Raw genomic sequence first — 19,382 nt, 5'->3', positions numbered from 1 at the left:
AATCTTATATCACCAGAAGAGCACTAGGGCTCACACATCAGCGCTGACAGGACAAGAACATGTTATATTCCCCTATAGGCAACATCTGTAGTAGCAAAGCCAAAGTGGAGAGTGATAGTAAACAATATTGACTTTGGGTTTAGAGACTCCTCTTTGACCTTTATTGGTTCTTTTCTTCCAGGGTGCCAGGAGCATCACAAAACTTCCCTTTAAGAGCTTGCTGGGCACAACAGCCAGGCCTTTTGTCCCTAAACATTGCCAATGAATAACAGAGATGTTAGTCAACATACTAAGTCTTAAGGCACATACGCATTTACCCCCTTCTCTCATTTTTCTGAAATCTTTTGATCTTGTTTGAAGCCAAATGATGTATCCTGACACATGAAGTACACTCTGCACTGTCTGCATATTCTCTCTTGCCGGAGGCAGGAGGGTGGAGTGTTTTTATGTGCCTAACCACTAACTGCTGCAGAAATTTTTAAAATCCTACCCGCTTCAGCATGGGCCTAGGGCTGTGTTTTCGCTGGCTGCAATTCACTCCTCAGAAAAATGTTCGGACTTGCTTATAGCTGTATAAATATATCAGGGGAAGGGCTTTATAGACCAGATTCCTGGAGTAAAACCAGTTTGCTGCAACAAAACCTGTCCTTGAGAGATAGATTCTGCTCTCATAATGGTGCAAATGTCCAGAAATTACAGTGAAGTCCCTAGAATGACATCAGCCTGAAGCTATAGCAAAAGCAAAATTTTGTGCCTTTTCTGCTTTACAGCTGGAGCGTGCTTAGACTATCCCTTATTTTTTACTTCAATTTTCAAGGTACCTGTCTTGAAAAGAAAAACTGACATAATTTATTGTAGCTGAGAGGCACTGCAATTTGCCATTACAAAAGATAATGTAAGAGCCAGCTGAGATAGGCTTCCTAGTTCTCACTGCTGCATATGCGAATAACCAAGTGGGTGAGGCACAGTGCTAATAAAAGGGAATGGTATAAGACTGTCTTTTAGTTTTGTGCGTGCTTGTGGGGTTTTCTCTGACATAGTCATGCCAAAAATTGCAGTTTAAAGTCTTTACAAGACTGTACCAGACAAAGGAAACAATAAACAGACCTTCAGTCTTCTTGTCTTTGTTGGAGAACTGATTGATCATTATTTTAAGAAAAGTCAAGCCTTTTAAATCTAAGCCCTTGCCCAAACTAGTCCCTGGTACAGCTTTTGTCGTCTGTGATGGTCTGAGCCTATTTCTGTGTTAAAGGTATTTGGATTCTAGTGGAGCTTGAAGAGTTGTTTCATTTTCTCATGTAGTTAATACAAAAGTTCATTTCATACTGTACGCGTGTAACTCAGGTTGCTCTCGTTTATCCGTGCTACTGAAATTGGTGAAGCTGAAAAAGTGGACATGGTTTATCTGCTAGTGCAGACGAGCTAGTTTGAGAGCAGTATCCCATAGTCTGTAGGCCTTGGGTGAACCCAGTGGATTAAACTGGGGTACCAAACAAGTCACTCTGTGAGCAGGTAAGCACAGGTGGAGGTGCACACCTTACCTTCTTCCTGGACTCCTGGGGATTTCACTTTTGCTGTGAGTGTAGACATGAGTTAGTAGTGTCCATCATCACTTCAGCAGCATCACTGGTTATTGTTTTGGTTTAGAACAAATAACCATTCTACTGAGCACACCTTCTTCCCTTCCAAACTGCAGCATCAGCAAGCAGGATTTAAAAATACACTTCCTTCCTGTTATTAACAGACAAATTAAGTCATTTACCTAAGGCTAGAGAAAGCCTTATAAAGTAAAAATTTAGAGGTCTTTTCCTGAGGATAAAATACAAATGTGGTGTTCATGGGAGTTTTCCATCTCTGAATGCTGCTGACAATAAAGTCACATCTGGAGGCCTGAGACTTCAGTGTGGCAATGTTGTCAGGCACTGACCATGCTTATGTTGCAAACCAGGCTCACAGGTTAATACAGTCATGTGAGAGCTGGCTTAAAGCTCTCTGCTGTTTTCCTGGTCATACAGTTAGTAACTTACATATCGTTTTAAGTGTGCATAGTTGTTGTGATAGGGGGGATATGTCTGTGTATTATTCGTGCAAAAAAAATCACGTGCCTAAGGACAGCTGCCTCAGGATTGTGAGGCAGGAAATTCACCAAGAACTGTGAACAGGCATGAAACTCTCACTTTTTAATATAAAGGTTGAAGCAAATTCTTTAAAAGTCAAAAGACTTAAGGTACTCACAGACAATGGGAACTTAATAAATACTTGCATATCACCCCTCCTCTCAAAATACTCAGCTATAAGGAAGGCAACAAGATTGTCTTCTGTGCCAATTCCTTTAGCAAGTAAAACATACAGTGAAGCTTTTTGACTTCTCCAAGTTTCTTGAGTTAATATGCTGTTTATGCCAGTTATGGCCTATTTCAAAATGGATATTTCAGTGTTTGTGAGCTGTTTTGCTTTTGTTCTAATTATTTCCAAAGTAATTTCAGTGCAAATATTCTATTAAAGTTCGTATCTGAAAAAACTGTATTTTGAGTCCCTTTCTCTACATAGGCAAACAGAAGGAGCTTTACTGATGAGTGTGTAATATTTTCTTGCAACCTCAATGGGTTGAAGTGATTATTCTTACATTATTTTTACCATTGTCGTGTTGCCTTACTGCAGAAGGGCAGCTTAGCCCTTGTGACATTTGAAGTCATTGAGAAACTTCCTACTGAACTGAAGGGAAGCACAACTATGCTGTTGCGATGGCAGAAGTGTGGCATATGGAGTGAGCTAATGCTACGATTTCATGTGGTGCTGAGACACTGGAATTGCAGCTGACTGCATTAACACAAGCGTTTCACACTGTGTTTGATGTGTGAGAAAGCAACCAGTCTCCCTCTCAACACATTAAGGAAACTGTATTTTGGGTGAAGAACATTTGTCTCAAATGGTGTCAAGGAATGCTGAACTAATGCTAAGTGAAGAAAGAAAATTCTTTGGTGAGCCAAGTTAGCAAGTGCTACCCACTTTAACTGGGGACATCTTCCCATCAGTAGCTTTGAGGTTGTGTCCTGGCTTCTGACCTCCATCACACGTATTGATAGTCACTGAACAAAGCTCTCTTCATCATCAAACTCTTTGATGACAGCTATGCCATACCTTTCCAAGTAACACTCCTGCAACTGGAAGTCTTCCAGTATGTTCACAGCTGAAAGAAGAGTTATTCTGGTTTTGATGTTTTAAAATTTAGTGAGTTTTTTCCTTGAGTTAATTAGAGGCATTTTATGGATAACATATGCCAGAATAAGCTATTTCATCATTGTTAAATGCTTGGTGGTAACTCAGTACATGGGTATGCATCGACAAGTTTTCTCTTGAAAGACTCCACAGGAGTTAGATCAGCAGATAGATCACCCTGGAATTTTAGCTAGTGTATACCCTGCCCTTCTTGAGTCTGTGAAACCAGGCATGACTAACCTTAAAACTGTCCAGATGGATGTCTGGGTAGGAAGTCCTATGTGGGATTCATTTTTCTAAGATCAACAGTGCACATATGGGTGCACCCTACTTAATCATGTGTGATCCATGGGTACAAAGAGTAATCAAGAATATCATCACCTGCTCTGCACAGTTGCTGACATCTTTCTTTTCCATTTCAGGGAGGAATTCTGGGTCAGAATTTTTTTTCCTTAAAGCAGGATTCTCACTTCTAAAATCACGACTAGAAGCTGTTAAACTACCTCTGGTCTAACACTTCCTTGCCCTAAGCTTTTATCTCAGACCTAAAGAGACATGTTTTCTCACAAATTTTGCTATAATGCAGGAACTACTACTACTTTGCATTACCAGTTAGTGTACCTAGCTGTCACTGCTGATTTTCTGATGATGTGTTCACAAAAAAAAAAAGACAATAGGCAGAGGTTGGAAATGGCAAAGAGGAGAATCTTTTCTCCAGACAGAATGTTTGTTCCAGTACCCGTTACTGGAAGGTCTTGGTGTTTTGCTGTTGCCTTCTTGAGAATTTTCAGGTTCCACTTAGAACAAATAAGTAGCTCTCCTCACCAATCAATCACATGACATCAGAGTCACTGCACAGCACTGCTGGGAAAACTGCACGTGAAGATGCTGCCCTTGCTGCTCAGTGCTACAGGCAACGTCCCTCAGTTCTGCCAGTCTCGTTATTCCAGATGTAGTATAGATTTTTAACAGTCAAGCCTGCAGTCTAATTTTGACACGACAATCAACCTGAGGTGTAGCTCTCCGGAGAGTCCACCAGGCAGTGAAGAAGTTGAAATGACCTCAAGAAGCTAAAGAATTCATATGTTTTCCTTTTGTCATGAAGCTGAGTCCACCAAGGATACATAGCTGTGCATATTGCCAAATTGCAGAAGCAAGCCAGAATGGCTGTAAGTCATTCTGTGATGCACTCTTAAGACGCCAGTGTGTCACCAGAGGCGTAGGAGCAAAGCCACTGAGGAAGAACAAAATAGTAAGGACTGGTTCATGTGTATGTCATACATAGAAATGTTTACTTTTTCCTTTTCTAAGTAAACCTATGTGCAAGAACCATCCTCACAGATACGATGAAGAAGTTGTAATGACTTATCGTGCAAAATGTGGGGGATCAAACCCCACACCCTAAAGTTGCTGTGATAAACTCTATTGTTGCTATTAAGTATTGCTGCACTTATTTTTGAAGCAGCAAACCCACATGAGCCAATTTAACTTAGTTGATTTCATGGGGATTGATGATTTTATATCAACAACTAATTTAATTAATTTGCAAGAATTTTTTTTCATCTGTATAATTTGGGTAGAAGAAAAATAGGAAAAGTGGGATAAGATTAAATGTTCCTCGTGTGCTTTCTTTGTGGAAAGCAGCTGAGTGGGAGGTGCAGGCTTCTTCAGTGTTTTGGTCCATTAAAGCCATTACTAGAATCAATGTAACTGCAGTCTAAGACTCCCTTTACTTTTATGCCCCACAAATGGAGCCATGTTTGGACTGATGCTGTAAGTGATTAAACGGTGACTTAATATTCATCATCTCTGGCGGAGGATCCCAAGCGGTGGTCACCAAATCAGGAAGCTCTTTCATGAAGAGATGGGTATGTTTTCAAATCAGAGCATCTTTAGAATATATTCCACAAATGAACGTTGACTGTGTTTTCCCACTGATGTTTTAAAAATGCAGATCCTAGGTAAAGTATTAAAAAGTGCATTGAAGGGACAGTCTTAGCATATTCTTTCTAATTCTTTAAAATACTGTTTGCACTTGTCCATAACGGTTCCTGAACACTTGACACAGAAATATTCTGTGAATATTTTGCATGCACACAAGTACATTACAAACAATTCTCTTGTATTTGATCATATGCTTGTTTAATGCCAAGTTGTTTATATGTTGAGAGCTGTACATCCTGCTATTTTATTGTACACTTACATGTATTGCTTCTAGATGCTGGTCTTTTTTCATGAGTTTGTTGTTCAGTTGTGCAGACACTGTGCATTTGTTTTAGGAAAAGCTGAAGGATTTTACTGACACTGCAGATAGCTACAGTAAATGGAACAGAAATAGGAGCATGTAATTCTAATAGCCCCTTTAACACCAACCCAACCATAGTTCACTGCCCTCCCTCCCGTGAGCTGATTGCTCTTGACTCTGGCAATTGCTTCATCTCTGTTTCCATTCCATCTTCTTCCCACTTGGTGTCTGTCTTCTTAAGTTTTCATTATAATATTTTATGTGCATGTATTGGCTTGCTGATTTCTTTATGTTTTGCTTGATTGCATATACTTGGTGTGCATTAGCTACCACAGATGCTATTCTGTCTGCCTCAACCTGTGTACTGAAATGGAGGGGATTGAACCTCTTTATGGATGAGGATAGGGATATATGCGTGCATCGATGTCTCGGTAAGCATTAGGTATTGGATGGACACGGCTGTTTATTGACAAAAGAATTTGCTTCTAGACATATTAAGAACACCAGTTTCCAATACAGTGTTCGTGCCTTCACTGTTAAGGAAATACCTTATGACACTGTAAGTTAAATACTGCCTGCTGGTCAGGTAGACGAGGTTCACAACTGTTTGGCACTGGTTGTCCTTCACCAGAAAAATATGGTAGTTTTTACCTGCAGTTACGAGTTTAAAAGCATTTGAAAAACTGCCAGATTGTTATTATCAAAACAGTAATTAACTGAAGTGTCATGCAGTTAAACTAGACCAGCATGTGATTGACAGCCTTGGACAATGCTAGGAATGAAGTCCCCACTTCAGCACAGTACTTAAATATGCAGGTAGCTTTAAGCATGTGGGTAGTCCCCATGAAGGCTAGCAGTAATTCTCAGTGATCAGAGGTGTAGGAAACTCAGTGTCTGAGAAAAGCTGCAGGAACAGGAAAAGCGCTGTCTGCTGTTGAAAGCCCTAATAGCATATATGGCAACAGCATTCAAGTACATAAAAGGTGGTGGCAAGAAAGGAGATACGTTACACTGGGAATGGAAGAGGGGAAGTCAGCCTCAGCTGAAGCAGGAGATACTTGTTTTGGAACTTCGAGGCATTTTCTAACAGCAAGTATGGTGTGATACAGGCCAGATCAGCTCGGGAGGCTCTGAAACCTCATGGAAATTTTTAAAAGTCTTTTAAAGAAAAATCTGCCAAGAATAGTGTAGGTGGAACTGGATCTTGGGACAGACAGATGGACAAGATACCTAATTAAAGGCCTTTTCAACCTTATTTTCATAGAACCATAGAATCATTAAGGTTGGAAAAGACCTCTAGGATCATCAAGTCCAACCACCAACCCAACAATACCATGCTTCCTAAACCATGCCCTGAATTTTATGTGCTTAAAATTACACATGTACATAAAAATAAATGTAAAATACTCTCACAGTTCCTTATAGGCATAGGCAAATATTATTCTGTCAGAAGGGGGAGCAGTGGATCAGTGTTCTTACTGGGCTCCCTGTCAGTACCTTATCTTCCCAAAAAACTGGATTCAGGGAACTCAATATACCGAACTCCAAAAAATACATACACTTGCTAGTGAGGGTTCTTCAGGTCACCACCTATACTGTATTTTATCCATTATTTTTACCTTTCCATCATACCTACCTAACAGAATTATTTTCTTAGTACAGATTTTTAATACTGGGGGGGGGGGCAGTAAATATTTTGTTTTGAGCTCTTTATGCTGGAAACTAAAAACATCTTTAAGTGTTGCGGTTACAAAGCCTTCAGCTGACAACTTTAATCATGGATGTTATTAAAGTAGAATCCAAAGAGCTGTTCCTTTGCAGGCACTGGGTGAGGAAAGCACCCACCATAACATGCATCTGGCAACCCTGTGATAACAATAAATACACCCAGAAAGATCCATGACAGCAGGAACATCTGAAATACAAAACATGTGGAGTGAGGATGAGCCCAGGAAGCCTTGATTTTATTAAGACTGTGTGTTATCACAGGTCTCACAAGCTGAACTTCTGATGGAAGCAAATTAATGAGAATCTGAATCACTGTGAAATGAAAAGTTTGAATAACAACTAAGTTTCCAGCCAGTCATCTTGCTGAGAAGAAGTGACACACAATAAACCTGGCTTTTGGGAAAGGCAATACTTTTATGCTTTGGATAAGAAACAGAATTTTTCAAGCAGAGACATGAAAATAGAGACGGGCACAGTCAGAAGGTTCAGAGCCAAGTCAGAAAAACTGCCAGAAACTGGAAGCAGAGGTGACTTAAATAGCCTGGATCCAAGTTTTGAGTGTTCACTTGCAAATGTCTTACTCAGAACTATTTAAAAAATAATCTGCTAGTCTGAAGTCAGTGTTCAAGCCCTGGTGTAAGCAAGGCATTGAAAATAAAAGCTTCCTTTTTCCCCAGGGTTCTGCCCTACCAGCTGAGCATCTGGAGCACAGCATACCTGCCATTATGCCACCATTTCTCCTTTTACTTTTGATTTTAAATACCTTCTTGGCACTAGAGAAAAGCTGGTTTGTAAAATGAGATCCTCTTGCAGGCAACATTATGTGGAGGAGTGATAGAATCACTGGTGATTTACTGACTTGATCCCCATTACTGGGGAGAGCAAGGAGTAAAAGAGTAACGCTAAGCCTAGGAGCCAGACTATGTAGAGGCTTTCCCAGTAAAGCCAGCTACTGTTCATTATCTTTCTCTGAATAGTCCTGGTGTATATCTTTGTTGTTTTACTCATTGCAACTGAAATTGCAATACTCACCTTTTGCAAAAATGGTGAGCTGTTCCAGGAGAAGCCCCATTGTTCCCGGCAGTGTGACCCCGGCTGTCTTAGGATCATCTTTTCCTTGCAACCATCAGCAGAAATATGTGAAAGAAGTCAGCAGTTAAAATGAAGAAGCATTCCTGCCTAGCTCCATAGGAATATGAGTTCTGCTGAAAACAAAAACTTCCCAATCAGCTTTGGCATGTTGGAGAGCTGGCCCTACAGTTGTCACCTTAACATTGTCATTTTGATTTTAACAATGAGTTACGGATCAATTAGGTGAACTGTGATAGATGCAGTAACTTGGGACATCTGGGTTCTAACTGTGCATGAACTAACTGTAAGACCATCATGCATGAATGAGCCACATGATTTCTATAGAGATTTTTACTATTTTTACTACTACTACACTTCCACAGACTGCATTGTACCTCTGTGTTCTTATGAAGCAGGAATAAATAATATCAAAGAGCCGCAGGCCTGCACTTACCTATTCTGTTCTCTTCTGGGTCACAAATCTTCTCTTTGCTTATACTTCAACAGTTTTTCGTTGGAATTAGCATACTACTTGTGGTTTTGTATGGCGAAGGTGTGTCTGGCTAGAGATTTGCTTGCAGAAGCATAATCTCTAATGAAAAGTGAGAAACTTGGAGAGGTGTGAGGGAATGGGAGCATAAAGAAAACAACTATGAATGGTGCTGAATACTGCTTTTAACCCACATAAGAAGAAAGCTGCAAACTAAAAGATGTTCTAGATTAAAGAACAGTAAGGAATCATGAAACAGATTTGTTAATGAGCTGCCAGCTATTACTTTTAACTTCTATAATACTGCTCAAATATTTACTCTCATTCTAACTATTGATACATGGTGTGTCTCTAATTACTCTATAACTTCAGCCACAGTTTTCAGATTTAACGAATGTCTGTTCATAATTAAGTCAGAGTCAAGGCAAAAAGGAGTGTGCAGGGACTGGCTTATTTTAACCATTATAGCTGTGTTTTATGAATGGTTTCTGAAGAGAAATGCTGAGCCTATGTTGCGACTATTCCCTGTGGGTCTGGTCTGTTGTTCTGTCTTGGTGGAAACATTTGTATGATCAGGAAGTCTGTGCCAGGGTGTCAGATGTAGATGTGAAACTTGACTATGATAGTGAAGTGCTGGCATATCAAAATAGAAGGAAGCCCACAGATGCTATGATCAATTTCAACACAAGAAGATATAGATGAAAGGTACTGTGAAAGAGACAAATAATGAGTATTTATAAAAATCCATATATAACAAGAGAATGTGAGAAAGGTAGACCTTGTACCTTTCGGCCAAGACCTTAAAAAAAGATCCTAGTGTGGAACAAAGTTGGATCCCAATTTCAGTCTGTGCCAGCTTCCTCATGAACAGAGTGAAATCTGTATTACCTCCAGGATAACCACCATGGAGCAGGCAGCACGCTGTAGGCACTTTACTCTCTTCAAACCTTTTCAATGACCAGGTTGAAAAGACCCCTATGCTTTGTGCAAAGCTGATAGAAAGGTGTCTTTTTGTAAACAACCAGTTCACCTTGAAAGTCAAGACAAAAATATGTCCTAGACAGACACCTATAACTTCTCTATTGAAAGAGATCTTAGCAAACTCTGACTCAGCTTCAGTTCTGCTGGAGAGTATGACTCCTTTAATGCCTGTTTTTGATGTGTTCTTGTGGAGTCAAGGGTTGCTTATCATGCCCTGCTATGGCATTTGTAGCTTTTATTACTCATGAGAGATACTTAAAACTTGTTGAATTTGTTTGTTCTATACAGTGTATCTGTTGTTATCTTTATTGAAGGATTGAAAGTCTGACATATAATCATTCAGTCCATCCACCTTATTTCATTTCCTAAGAAACTGGTTGATGAATTTAAAATGGCTAAAGAGTTTTGTCATATGGATTAAAGACACAAAATTAGGAGGAGAAAGATACTGCACTGGTACACAAGTGATTTAGACCCTGTGACCAAATCCATCACAGCCCAATTTGATGTCTTCCACTGTGAACCTTCCATCCCTCTGTTGAGGACAAAAGCGTTTGCCTTGCTTTCTGATCTGTAGATCAAAGCTTCTGTGGATGCGGTGTTGAAACCGGGATATGAGCTTGTGAGTTGTATCGCTTTAAAGAACTTCGGTCAGAGTTCTCTTTTTATTCAAGGTGCAATAAAAATGAAGTATTTTTCTTACTCTCTCACATATCCTCCCTACATCCTTGCCATAGGCCCTGTGTGCAGTATAGAATATAGCAGTTTTGGACTTTATAGCCTCTTTGCTTACTGAAAACAGCATTTTTAAAAAAAAGTCTTTAGAACTGCTGCATCAGTCTTTTATTCTGGACTCAGCTTTTTATTGGTGCTATAAACTACATACTTCTTACTTGCAATAATCCAGTTCTTCCTTTTATCAGTATTTACTGAGCTGAAGAGAGTGGGGGGGCAGAGGAGGTGTGAGTTAGAAAAGGTATACATAGCAGCCTACAAAACACGTATTTTAATTGATACTGTTACCAGTGTAATAGCTGACATTTCTGGATAAATGAATATTATTTCTGCCATTAATAAATGCTTATCAAAACAGGTGTTATGCACAACTTACCCCCTCAGTAGAGATCTGAGGGTGCATTTGCTTGCCTCAAGGGAGTGAATATCCTTCCAGCAGAACTCAGTAAGGATGGTGATCTTTTTTTTTTGGATAAAATAGTCAGAAAAGCTAAAAGTCTTAGCACTTGTAAATTAAAGGTTCATGTGTTAAATCAAGGAGTAGAAACAATGCACTGTAAGTTAAAGAAGCGGTTCCATTTTGTCAATAAAGAGTAGCTCAAGACACAGTTGAAGTGAAGAGACCAGGGAAAGGTACTGAATTTGAAAAACTTCAGTAGAATAGCTTACACAACCCTGTTGCCAGTCACATGAATTGAAATAACACCTTCCCTCCTATGACCACAAAACTTAGGAATTAATAATTTCCATAGCTCCGTGCTGAAAAGAGAAGATGAGGAAAATTTGTGAAAGAAGTAGAAAAAGGACAGTTAATATCTCTATCTTGATGACAGAGCAGTGAGGGACTTCACAGTTCTTGAAGAAGGGAAGAGAGAAAAAAAGTGATGGAGGCATAATTTCAGTAACGTAGGAGAATGCTTCCAAAGAAGAGACAACTGAAGAAGTGTTACTAGCTCTCAATGAGATTTACTCATTCTTTACTTGAGCATTTTTTACAGTGTGAGGGAGTAAGGTCTCCAAAGCAGTCGCCAACCTCAGTACTGAGAACACGTACAAATCTTGCAGCTGCCACGTGAGGTGTGTTCTGGAGAGCGACTTTACCAAGAGCCTCGTGTCCCATCTTGTGCTTGCAGTCCTGCAGGAGATCAGCAGTCTTCTAGCCATCTATATCGGATAATAATATTTTATGCCCCTGGAATGTATCCTCTAATAAAGGAGTGCCATTTAAATTGGGGCTTTGCAAGCCTGCACATGGCAGATGAGGCAGTGCCCCAGGAAAAGCAGGTGCAGCATGACAGCAGCCAGGAAGGCGGATTCAAGCCTTTCTGAAGACTAGTGCAGCAAATAAATAGAAGTAGAAATAGAAATAAAAACTGTTTCACACACCTTCTTGCCACCAGCAGTTATAGCAAGTGATATGATGTCACTTTCAGAGACAAAATCAGATCCAGATTGTTCCTTTATAGCGTGTGGTGTTAACCCAGATCTAAAGAAATGCAACAGAAACAAGCACAATCCAGCTTTACACTAATGAAAATCAGCCTCTTGATTTAAAACTCTCTTGCAATTTTCAGATAAGCATATTTTTGGAAATTGATTTACAGTTGTAAAGCACCTGGGAGAACAAAAAGCTGATGTAAGCTGAAATACCCATCCCTCATCATAATACTGAACTTTACTGTGATAAATGCCAATCTGTGATAAATCCCTAATGATCAATGGCAATAAACAGGGCCCACAACAGAGCATGTTCCCCTAGAGGGAACGCCTCAGTAGCCCAGCAGGGACTTTTCATTTTGTTGTTTACTTTGGCTGTGAAAAGTGAGCACCACCCTGAAATGCTTGAGAGCCTAATCACAGGAAGTACCTTCCTAGCAAAGAAGGGGAAGGACCACATGGCTGTATAAGTTGACAGAGACCATCTCTGGAACAGAAATCTTGTAGACTTCTGTAGTCTTCCATTCAAAGTCTGACTCAGGAGATTTACAGAATGGCCTCATTCTTCATCGTGCTTGGGCCTGGGGGATAGTCAGAACTTCCCAGGATATACAGAGCACAGCTCTTCTAACATGTTTGTACAAAACCACTTTTTTCCCTTCAGAAACATTGCTACCTAAACCTTTTAAAGAAACATTTTCTGAGAGCCCCTTCAGCACAGGACAGACTGCCTGATCACAGGATTAGAGAGAACAATGTGAAAATCACAGCTTTAAAGCACTAAAGAGGTGTTTGCATACTCCAAGTGGATATGTTCCACTGGGCTGGGCTTCTCTTGCTTCCCCACAAAAAATCAAAATGCCTTGATTTCAGTTTGACACGGATTTCAAACTAAGGGAAGACTCTTACCCTATCAGCATTCATATAGTGCCAGACAGTATCTGCTACATCATTTGATCAGAGGAGAGTTCAAATACAAAGGCAGAAACTCAGAGAGATGAGTTACTACTCTTGAATCTTATCTAAGATTGGCAGATTCACTCAGATTCCTGGCAAAACTGAGTGAAAAATCAAGCCTCATGATTGTACATGAGATGCATGTTTTAAAAATGTTTTATTTGCCTGTTAATGGAGTGGAAATCTGGATATAAAAGCTTTGTGCTTTCACAGTCCCCTACCCTTTACTATAAAGAGTGATCCCAGAAAAATGTTTTGTGGGAATAACATCCAAGTGTTACTACCCTTCAGATCTGGAAAATCAGCCATTTTATGCTTATCTTATAATTTCTGGGTTTAGATTGTACCAGCCTCACTTAGCAGTGACTTTCTTCAAGTTCTGCCTAGAACGAGACTACAGCTTGAAAACTTTAGCAAAGAGCATTCGGAAATGGATCTATTTAAGCAAACATATTTGGAAGAAATGCGTGGTTTTCTTTGTTTAATTCTTAGTGGGAGGGATTTTAATTTTAAATTATAAAAATTTAAAAAAATGTTTTAAAATGTTCTAAAAAGCTTTGATTTTTAAAAAACCGTTTACTTTGGGGCAGCCTGTATTCTGAATGATTCCTCTGGCTGCCCTGGGAAAAAAAGAGGAAAGGAATGAAAAGAAATTTTCCACTTTCTGTCATTTTCAAACTCTGTTGGAAACAAAAATAATTTTTTTTCTTGTGAACTTTTCTATAAAGTGGTGTGAAAAACAAAATTGATGGAGTTTTCAGCAAGCTAATGAATTTGTGCCATCATTTATTTCCTCTATTGTAAACAATGGAGAGATTATCCTGGTTCTGGATCTGTCTTTTTTCCCCCTTCTCCTTACTGCCATATACTCTTGAGGAAGACCCCATCCCTCTTTAAGCCACACAGAAACTGCAGTAATGTTGCTGGAGTACAAAACCAGTCTTGGCCCGTTGTATTCAATGTCCTTTTGTTTTCTAATTGCAACTTACAACAAAGGCAGTTTCATGATCAACATACAGATGTGCACAGACATGCCAACAAACACAGACATGTCATCCAGGGGCTGCAGAAAGCCTGCTGTATACAAACATAAAAAACAAAAAGCTCAAAAACTTGATTTGGCTATTTATTTTTTTTTAATGCTTTTATGTTTCCTAAAGTGGCAGACTGGCATGCCATATAGATGGGGCACAGTAAAGACCTGTGTTAGCTAAACAGACTGAGTTTGAATCATTATTTACTTTCTACCCTTAATCCAAAATGGCTAGGTACTTCCCGTGTGCTAGGAAAGATCCCTGCAGAAGGGATCAAACCATACATAGTACAGGTTGTTGTGCTGTATGTTCTGTGCTTTTAACATGTTTTCTCTGATCTGATACAATAGTTCCCAGTCTTTCTCAACTTGCAGACATCTAAAGATCTTTGAAGGGAAGGGAAAACCCCTCCATTGTAGACTAAAATAATTTGGCAATATGCTTCTTTTACTTACCAGAGGTTCCTCAGAAAACCTGTAGTTGAAAATGGTGGGTGATATGTACTTCATCCACAATGGGCCCCAAACTGTCAGGTTACAAAACAGAAAAATGAACATGTTGAATATACATTTGAAATCCCCTTATACATCAATTCTTTTTTTCCCTGAGTGATCATTTGCTTCCATGCTAAATCAGAAGCCCTGATAATTGAAGCTTGTTCTCTGGTGATCTGCAAAGCCGTATCGTTGATAAATTTATTAGAAGATGTGTTCGTTGTGCTTGCCGCATCCCTTGAGTCATTGACGTTCGCTCCACATACTTGGTTTTGTCTGAGTCTAGGAAACCAGTAGTTTGAGTTCACTGTATCAACGCAGCATTTAGGACAAGCCAAGTTCTGGAGAAGATACACTGCAAAATCCCTTACATATTGGTTAGAAAAGCTTCAAAGCAGCTCCAAAGCTGCTAGGCCTTTTGGGATATGTGAAAACTAGTGAGACCTGCTTACATTTCACTGTGCATGCTAGATCAGTCTGGACTGCATGAGCAAAGCACTGCTGATGCTTGGGGCCTGCCCCCAAGCTGCTCTGGAGCTCAGGCTACTGCTCTCTCTTTGCACAAACGTGTGTGTAAACAATGTGGATAATAAGGAAATTATTATGAAAGTGAAGTTAAGTCTTGACAATATAGATATGGCTAGAGAGCTTGGGGATGGGATAGAGAAGATGTACCACACTCGGTATAGACTCAGTTGCAGTTCAGCAGTCCCTGCAGCAACAGTTCTTGTGCTTTCTTCCCTTATTGCCCCTGCAGTGGTCCCCAGTGCTTCATCAGGTTTCCTTGGCCTGGGTATGAGCTATGGGCTTTATGCAGAGCCTTGTGTTTAATTTCATTCTCTGTGCCCTGGTACATTCAGGAGATGTTCCTGCACTAGGTACAAACTCACCTGAGTGACAGGGCATCAGTGCCACTTCTGTTCCTAAAGTCTCCTGAAAATCCTTTCTGGGCTGTGAAATAATACTTGATCCAAAAATGACCCTTTGAAACTTAGCAAGGAAAAGGACTTGCAGGGCAGGAATGTATAGAGCTGGAGAAGGGGAGAGCAAAAGAAAACTCAGAGACCCTTCAGTCACCCTCCTACGCATATTGCATCCTGCTAATGAGAATCCCTCTCTCTATATAGGAGGTGAGTTGCTGCAAGCTGTAGTTTAGCCCAGCAGAGATTTTCCATCAGGAATTTTTTGCCAATGTGTGTTTTGAATTTTCTGTCAAGATGGCAGGCAGAAATCAGGCTTACTTGCCAACACTCATCGTTTTCTGAGGCAGATCTCCAAGATAAGTGTTGTCTCCAGCTTTCATCCCATATGCACTGCTGCAATGCGATTCTCCATGTGTTGCCTTTTGTGATGGTGCTTAAGCTTGCAGGCGTTGGACTGGCAGCAGGTAGGACTGGCTGAATTGTTTGTTTGAAATACTAATTGCTTGGAATTTTGACTGTGCATATGGCTGGTGAGCAATTCACAAATCAAATCTTGTTTTCTTTGGGGCTGCCAGAAAAGCTTTTTTTTGGATGCTGCCAGTTCTTTGTAAACAGTTTGCTTTGACTTTTCTCCATTTTTTATATTGGCAGCACCACAGCCAGGTCATCTGGCATTGACTGTCCCTTTTGGTCCCTTTTGCTGCCTTGCTGACTGAAACATGTGATATGTGAGGTTAGCAAATAAAGCATTTTCTGGTGCATATATTTTGTCTAAAAGACACTGGTGCTAAAAGTGTTTTATGGATTCACAGGTGGGTTTGCAAACTGTCAGTAGTTTTCTAAAAGCTAGGGGATAGGAAATGATTTGATCCTGTGAATCAAATTTTGCGTTCTCTTAAATAAAATACTCAAGGACTGGTTTCTTTTGTCTTTGACCAAGCACGTTGGGCAGTGGGCTGATTGTAAGTAACTAGCAGCATCAAACAAGAGACTCAGTCCAGCTCATAGCTCTGGCACTGTATGCAGCGTGTGTCGTGGGCAACTCCTACCTAGAGGACAAAGTGAAAGGGATTATTCATCTTGTCAGCACTGGGAAGGAGGGGAGCCTTATAGATGAAAGTTACTTAGTTTACACTCACAGCAATACCCCTCAGTGTGGCAGTGATCAGGACCATCTGCTTCACAGCTGTGTTCCCTGGCGGATGCTGTGGTTTGCCAGACAGCTGGGTTAGCTCCCTAATTGCCATGGGTGAGGGAGGAGTGGGGAGAGAGAGGAAAAGGGAGAGAGGGGGAGAGATGACAGCAGGTCACCTTTGCAGACAAAGGTTAACATCCCAGCCTTGATGCCATTAGAGGTGAGTCTGACGTGGGTAATAACTCCTGGCTCTGCCAGCCAACTCCTGCTGTACAACTCCTGACCTGCACCAAGATGTAAAATGTGCCCAAGCATCAATGCGCATAAAAAGCTGCATGGAGGACGGGGGGGGGTGGTGGTGGTGGTGGCTTTAAGAGGTGACGGGTGTGTTTTGCCTGTGTGTTGATCTGTCTCTCACCAAAGTTTACATTATCAGGAGCAGTCCTAGACACACAAGACAAGGCACAGGTCCATGCCTAGCCCTTGGGCAGGGCTGCTTGCTAGTAACTATTAGGCAGTTGTATTGCAGAGCGCCAAAGTGGCATCAGGGTCCTGGTGTGTGTACAGGCTTGTCTCTGAGCAGAGGTAGATATCTGTCTACAGCTACTGAAGAGCCCCACTCCTCCTGTCTATAAGGTAGTAGTAAAAGAAATGAGCCCAAGCCTTCAGCCACCTCCTCTCAGTCTCTGTCCCCCACCAGAACAGCCCAGGCCCTCCTCTCTGGACCAGTACAATTCAGTTTGTCCTGCACTGTTAAGGAACCATTTTTTTAAATGCTCCATATACATATATAGCTTTATTATAATTATTGCTATTTATTATTTGCACTGTGATAAACCTTAGAAGCTGTAGCAAGCCTCATGGAATGCCATATAAAGCCAGAAGGAGAGTGGAAAGACAGTCCTTAGCTGTACAGCTTTCGTATTAATGAATACAAACAACCAAGACATCTTTTGATCGCTGAAGTCTCTTGAGACCTGGGAGATGGAGTTAGCGACAGATTTTTGCATCCTGACATTGCTCACCTCCCAGCACCCCAGAGCAATGATCAGTTCCCCATGAGGCTTTTATTCATGCCCGAGGTTACTCATGGTGAGTTTCTCAATTGATGTGCAAACCATGGACTCAGGGCATTGAGTCAAGGGAGTGACTCAATGGAGTTACTGGCTCTGGTTGGTTCAGCAGCTGCCCAGCTCCATTCTGTAAAACCAAGGCACAGAGGTAACTGCAGTTGCTACCCAGAAATAGGTGTGGTTTCTTCTTCCCTGTGCAAACCATCCTTGTGTGGGCCTGCACTATTCCAATCAGCTTCTTGGCTGATGCACTAGCTGCGTAATTTATGTGTCAATCAGGACAGAATTATCAGACCAATGTACACCTTATCCTGTGCTGCACAGCTCACTTTGAAGTTGAAGATAACAAGTTGTCATCACTAGGCTGTTTCTAAATCATGAACACACCTTAAGCTGCTAGAGGAAGGCCATGACAAAACCAGCTGGTTCAGCTTTGAGACTCTATCTTCGAGGTGCCCTTGCAGAGTGAGAAGTGATTCAGATGTGCTGTAGCACAGCCCCCTTCCAGGTGCAGTGAATGTGCAGTGTAGAGTTCTCAACTTTTCTAGTGCCAGCATCAGCTGCTGTAAACTTGGAACATCTTTCACCGGAGAAAATGTCTTCAGCTATGATTTGATCTCTATAGCTGCCAGACTGAGGCATCAGCTGAAATCTCAAAGTCTGTGCAGCTTCCTCCTGTGGTGGGAAGAGGGAAAGCAGCAAACTCTGCATCTGGTAGAACATTCCCAGGTACCCCCAGCAGCAGTGCGGCTCCATACCTACAGACTTCACCTTCAACAGGCAAAACTGAGCAGGATAGATGGGGGAATGGGAGGATGGTAATTGTTCCTTCCAAGAGGAGCTCAAGCTGTCCCTCCTACTCTAACCACCAGTCCACACACCACCACTGCTACTGCAGAAGTGGCAGCTGACGACCTGAAGCTAGGTCTGTTGCAGTTCATTCCACTGTGCCAGCTACACAGACACCTGACTTCCAGTGGCTCTGACTAACTGAGGCAACCACTGACTTCAGTAAAAGGTGAAGCAGCTCAGGACCCCTCTAAATTATGTCCTTGATGTTGACACCTGAAATTAGGAACGCAAATGAAGTAATCAGTGTCTTTCATCAGGCCACATCCTCAACTTCATCTTCACCTAAATTTCCTCTTTTTAATGCAGAGTCAGTGGTTCTCAAGATGTGGTTTATATTCTATTTCCTTTTAAGGCACCTCTATGTCATATCCCACCATCACCTTCTCTTTCTTTCCAATAAGAAATTGGCAAAATGACTCATGAAGAGATGCTCCATGAACACTTTGTTCTCAAGAAACTTTAAACCAGTATATTTTTTACTGACAACATTTTAGGGAATAAAGTACTGTATTTTTTCTTATTTTATAAAAATTGTGATGTCTACCTTCTCTTTATACATAAATAAAGAAAACTGGTAGGCAAAAGTAAAGAAGGGAGAAAATTCCTCCAGTTCTGAGGACATTATCTTAAAATGTGAGGTCCCATCTCTTGCTGCAGTGAAGTCTGTTTGCCATTCCGGTGAGTCTCTCTCATACTGACGGGTCTTACAGAGCTAGAATAGCCCAGTGCATTCTGTGCTGTCTTTTCTTGAACAACTTCTGTCTGTGGGCAGCCAGGGTATATGTGAAGCACACACCTGTGGAATGTGCTGGAAGCAGACTGTCATGGTTTAACCCCAGGTGGCAACTAAGAACCACGCAGCCACTTGCTCGCTCCCCGCTGGTGGGTTGGGGAAGAGAATCAGAAGGGTAAAAGTAAGAAAATTCGTTGGTTGAGATAAAGACAGTTTAATAGGTAAAGCAAAAACTGTGCACTCAAGCAAAGCAAAACAAGGAATTCATTCACTGC

This window comes from Phalacrocorax aristotelis, chromosome 12 (genome assembly GCF_949628215.1).
Source record: "Phalacrocorax aristotelis chromosome 12, bGulAri2.1, whole genome shotgun sequence".
Classification (NCBI taxonomy): domain Eukaryota; kingdom Metazoa; phylum Chordata; class Aves; order Suliformes; family Phalacrocoracidae; genus Phalacrocorax; species Phalacrocorax aristotelis.
Note: the sequence above shows the minus strand (reverse complement) of the source record.